The sequence below is a fragment of the Equus caballus genome, chromosome X (assembly GCF_041296265.1).
Source record: "Equus caballus isolate H_3958 breed thoroughbred chromosome X, TB-T2T, whole genome shotgun sequence".
Lineage (NCBI taxonomy): Eukaryota > Metazoa > Chordata > Mammalia > Perissodactyla > Equidae > Equus > Equus caballus.
The window spans coordinates 124,982,309-124,988,308 of NC_091715.1; the positions used below are offsets into that span (position 1 = coordinate 124,982,309).

General features: G+C 37.2%; 1 long non-coding RNA gene across 1 annotated transcript in view; it reads left to right on the plus strand.

The window, feature by feature from the left end:
* The window catches only part of LOC138921946 (uncharacterized), a 92,934-nt gene extending 90,222 nt beyond the window's left edge, over positions 1–2,712 (plus strand). The window contains exon 6 of the long non-coding RNA XR_011434970.1: positions 2,474–2,712. This is a non-coding gene — a long non-coding RNA (uncharacterized lncRNA). The remainder of the gene's footprint in view (positions 1–2,473) is intronic.
* The last annotated feature ends 3,288 nt before the right edge of the window (positions 2,713–6,000 follow it).

Genomic DNA, 6,000 nt, shown 5'->3' on the forward strand with positions numbered 1-6,000 from the left:
TGAATTCTTGGAGCAATGAACACCAAATGTCCAAATTAAATTTCAGTTCAATCCCTCTAGTTTTGACTAGTGTTTCTCCTTAAACCGTACACAAGATGCTTGTTTTCCTCCCGTTCATATTTTACAGAGTTTATTCAGAGCTCTTTTCTTGCACTATATTTAAGGATGGGCAAAATGTTCTTGATATTTCTGGCAGAATAGTAATTTCCAGGAATCAATTTACATATGCATTGGATCAAGTGTCTTAATGTCCAAATCTTAGTGAAAAATGCCAAAAGATTTGCCATTTGCCCATATAACAAAAGCATCGCAGTTATCAGTGGCTGTTTTGGAGACCCTTGGAAGAGTTGAGTAAAAATTTTATGATGTCTGTTGCTGGTACATTCCGTTCATAAATCAGTGGCTAAAAGTTCAAGGGTTGTGTGATATGAAAGGGGCAATCCCCTGTCAAAAGCCTCATTATAAAGATGAGATGTTAATACAAATTCTCATCTTCAGAATTATAATTGGATACATAAATAAATATGTAAACTATATAAAACTTTTGATAAAGAACATGTTCTCAGTAATAGTCGGTGCGATATTCCTTATAATTTTGAAAATTTGGAATCAAGCTAAATAGCATACAATAGGAGTTTTGTTAAATAGTTCATGGTACAATGATAGAATGAAATATTATATAGCTGTGGTTGGCAGAATTCTAAGATGGCCTCCAAGTTTCCAGCCCCCAGTATACACACACTTGGCATAAACCCCTTCCATAAAGTGTGGGAAAGACATATGAATGTGATGAGATAATTGCTCCCTTGATTAGGTTACGTTATGTGACAAAGGTGATGAGATCGTCACTCCCGTGATTATATTGTAGCAGACTGGATCGAGATTCTCTTGTATGTTTTGGAGAAGTAAGTTGTCATGTCATGAGAGTCCCATGTGCTAGGACCTGGGAATGGCCTCTAAGAGCTAAGAACAGTCCTTGACAGATGGCTAACAAGAAAACAACTGCGAGGTACTGAATTCTGCCACAAACCTGAATGAGCTCAGAAGAGGGCCCTGAGCCTTAGAAGAGATCACAGCCCCGGCTGAAAATTGATTTCAGCCTGGTGAGACCTTGAGTAGATGACCTGGCTAACTCATGCCTCGAATCCTGACCCATAGAAAGTGTGAGATAATAAATTTGTGTTTTAAACTAGTAATTTTGTGGTAATTTGCTATTCAGCAATAGAAAACTAACACAATAGCCATTTAAAAATGTGTTTATGAAAATTTATTCAGTGACTTTTGAAACTACTTACAAGATTAAAAATAAAGATAAAATGTTACACACAATATGCTCTTAAGAGTGCCAAGGAAAATATATAGAGACTGGAAAGAAATATTCTAGCATGTCAAAAGGGGTTGTCGCTGGGATTTTGTGTGATTTCTTCTTTTGCTCTTTTTACACGTTTTCATATACATTTTCTAGAATGAGAATAGATTCATTTGAGAACCAGAAATAATTAAGTGTAACCCCAAGAAAGTAAGAAAAATATAGGTATTAAGAATATAAAATTTATTGAAAAAAATGTGCTTTTCTTAAAGATGTTTGTCACAGTAATTTTACTTGTATGAATATGAACTCATGACTCACAAAACATATTTTCTGTCTCTGGCCACTAAAATGGCCCAGAAGTAATGATACCCAAGTATCAATGAGCATACCTAGCACTCAGATCTTGGTTTCTAAATATTGTTCACTAGTAAAAGAAAGCAAAGGCTCTGTATAGAAATAGCTGATACCAAGTCTGGAGGAGGGAAAGTATAAAGTGAGCCTGGGACATCTTGTTGTGCCAGAAAGCAACCAAGTACTCAAAGAGTAATGAAGTCATATCAAAAGACCATAGGAGACAGCTTGAAGGGGAAGCCTTTGGTCAAATTTAGGACAATCTGAGTATCAAAAGAATAATGATAAGAATTGTTTATAACACATTGACTTTCTAAAAATTCTTGAGTCCATTGTGATATATATATATATATATCTATATATGTATCTCTCTGTCTACCTATCATCTATCTGTCTGTCTATCTATCTATCTAAAAGAATAGCAGAAAAACTGAAAAGCTCTTCTTCATCATTCAATGTCAAAGAATGATAGAATTAGAAATATCATTTTATAACACTTAGTGTCATAGTTGCTGATTGAGTCAGGCGGAGATTATCAGTGTATTTGAAAACCATTGGATGAAAGATTGCTGGGAAAAAGCATATTCGCTCAGTGACGAAGAATCGCTCCATAGTTTACCTAATAATACAAAAGGAAAACTGTGCCTTAATGATGGAGAGATATCTGGAGGTCACCACCTTAACCTAAAAATCAAATAATTAACAGTGGGATGACCTGATCTTTATGCCTCTGTTATGGACTGAATGTTTGTGTTGGCTCCCAAAATTCATATGTTGAAATCCTAACCTCCACTGTGATGGTATTTGCAGGTGGCACATTTGGAAGGTAATTAAGTCATGACAGTGGAGCCCTATGAATGGGATTTAGTGCCCTTACAAGGGACTGAAAAGACCAGAGTTCTCCCCTTCTACCATGTGAGAACACAGTAAGAAGACAGCCATCTATGAACAAGGAGGTGGGTCATCACCAGACACTGAATCTGTCAGTGCCTGATCTTGGACTTTCCAGCCTCCTGAGCGTGAGAAATAAATGTTTGTTTTTTGAGCCATCCAGTGTATGGTATTTTTTTACAGCAGTCTGAACGAACTAAGGCAGTCTCTTTATGTGATGCAATATGAAGTACGCAATACTACTAGTGAAGTTTTCTTGCCCCAAATGTTTAACTGTTCAAGCCCCTACCAATGTTGTCCAAAGAAATCTAATGCAAGCCACACATGTAATTTTACATTTCTGGTAGCCGTACTAAAAGTGAAAGGAAATAGATGATATTAATGTTGATAATATATTTTACCTAACCAAATACATTCAAAGTATTATTTCAGCATGAAATCAATATAAAATTATTAATGAGATATTTTACATTCTTTTTTTGCAATGCCTTCAAGTTCTATTGTGTGTTTTAAACTTATAGTCCATTTCATTTTAGTCTAACAACATTGAAAACCCTCAATAGTCACACATAGCTAATGGCTAACATAGTGGACAGCACAGCTCTGGATCTAACTTCACGTTCATAAGGAATTCAGGACTAGAGAAACAAGTTAAAGCCATCAGAAGGAAACAATCACATAAATCCAGAACGTGAGACATTCTGTGAGAAAATGTGCCTGGACTCCACGAAAAGTGAATGTCATGAGGAAAAAGGTAGAGGAAATGTTCCTGATTAAAAGAGACTAAAGAGTGCCAGCCCTGATGGCCTAGCAATTACAGTTCAGTGCACTCCACTTCGGTGGCCCAGGCTCAGTTTCCAGGCATGGAACCACACCACTTGTCTGTCAGTAGCCATGCTGTGGTAGTGGCTCACATAGAAGAATCAGAAGAACTTACAACTACACACAACTATGTACTGGGGCTTTGGAGGGGAGAAGGAGGAAAAGGGGAGGAAGATTGGCAACAGATGTCAGCTTAGGGCGAATCTTCCCTTGCAAAAAAGAAAAGAGAGAGAGAGACTAAAGAGACATAAAAACCAAATGCATTTCACAAACTTTGATCGTATCATGTTTTTACAAAAGCTATAAAAATTTTTGGGACAACTGGGGAAATTTTAATATGAACTGGATGTTAGATGTTACTAGGGAATTACTGTTAATCGTCTTGGGTATGACAATTTTGTGGTTATGCAAGAGAATATCTATTCTTAGGAGATGCATGCCGAAAAATTTAGGGGTGAACTCTCATGATCCCTGCAACTTTCAAACGGCTCAGCAAAAATTAAAATGCATGTATTTACATCTATCTACATAAAGCAAATATGGCAAAATATTTTTTAAAATGTTGGATCTAGGTAGAGGGTATACGACTGTGCATTGTACAATTTCTTTAACTTTTCTGTTTGAAAATTTCTTTTAATTGTGGGGAAATTGTTCTGTAAAGAAACTTCTAGACTAGATGACTCCACCATAGTTCTACCACATATTCAAAGAATCTAATTGTACATGCAAAGTAAATAATTTTTTCAAGTAACTTTTGAACATAGTACTCTGTGAAATATATTCCAAGGACGAAGAACTACAAAGACATCTTAGCTTTCATCATTAGGCTTATTGTTAACAGCAATTCAATTTTGAAACAATTTTATGTATATCATAGGATAAAGCAAATAAGGATGCTATGTTATTAGGAAGTGAGATTTTCATTGTAAAGGAGTCAGAAATACAAGTTATGTTGATGGGAGCTATCCAGAGATTCTTGAGATTCACAGTGGTTTCCAGGCCAGCTCTTAAGAATTACCTGCTTTGGTGCTGCGGGCTGAGAATGCTGGCAGCAGCTTCCCTGACCTTTGTCCCCATGGCCCTTCCGACAGATGTGTCTCTATTTCCTTGTATTAAAACTCTTCATACTTGGTATATGTAAAGTGACTTCTGTTTTCCTGACCGAACCCTGATTAATATAGGGGGGCTATTTTAATTATGGTTCTTCCATACCCTAACTTTGAGCCCTTTAGAATGTCAGCTTCATGTGGGCCCTAGTCTCCTTCAAGATTCCTTACCTTAAGTGGGCCCTGGGCCTTGACTTCTCTGCCCTTTGCCCCTTGAAACTGCAGAACTGATGCTCAGAGTGTCCAGTATCAGCAGATTCTCTCAGGGCTAAAGAGGCCTTGGTGTTCTGATCTTCAACTTATGTCTCTGGGATAGGGCTTTCCCCTAAAAATATGACCTGGAAGTTCTCACACTATCTTTTAATCACATAAATATTTTTAAGGGAATTTTTTTTGTATATTATCCAGCACTTTTTCTTGTTTTCAGCAGGAAGGTTCTTCACAATAAACTAGCCTGTCATTAAATGAAATGGAAGTCTCCAGAAGCTTTTGAACCTAATCAAAGGAGGCCCCCAAAAGGGTATACCGATGGAAAGAATTTGGAGCACCTTGGTAAACCAATGGAGTGGCTATATTTAAGGCAAATGGCCTTTTCAGAGTCTCTCCACTTAAACTGTTTATGTGTTTATGCAGCTGTCTAATCCATGTTGTTGGCTCGACTCATTATGGTTTTAAAAATACAGTAATATTTCAATTCTTTGCACTTATAAACTATACCAATGATAGCTATAAAGCCACATATTTTACAGCAGCGCTTGCTTTTGGGTCATCCTTTGGAAATCTGATGAGAGTACATATGCACAAAACTGAGCATACAATTTTAGTGGGTTCATAGAGTGCTGAAACCCATCCATGGGTCCCGGGTTAAAAAGGCTGTCTTGTAGAAAGTACCTAGGCCCCTTAACTCTGGAAACCAGCAATCCTACAGAAAAGGAACCAAAAGAAGTGGGCTAACATGTTTTATAAACCTGTTAGGCTGGTAGGGGCATTGCAGGCCAGCAAGGAGGAATACTCATGCTAACACAGTTTTGGATAGAGCAAAATTGCCTTCTCCCCGCTGCATCAACACTTGAGTAACACAAAGTAAATTGATGTGGCACTAGCCTGAAAGAACTGTTTCCTGTTGAATTTACTTTCTTGGATATTGAAGATGAGAAGAACAGAGTGTGAAATTGAGCTTGTTCACATGAGTGGTTCCTGAAATTCCAAGCAGTTTGGAAGTTAAATCTTCAGCTGGAGAACTCTCTCTTTGCGTACTTCTTACTCCTTTTAACAAGGGCATGAGTTGAAATTCAGAAATTGTATTTATGAATCAAAAGACTGAAGCCTCCCCTTTAAAATTTTCTCTCTCCTGTATCTTAGATCCTTATGAATTGTAATCTTTGAAAACGCAGCTCCAAATCCAACCTGGTGCTCTTCCCTCTAATATTGTATCAGAAAGAGTTCAGGAGAGAAAATGAGGAGATTTTCTTGCCAGGAATTCATATAAGTCACTTGAAAAGTTGATGCACCAGCCTG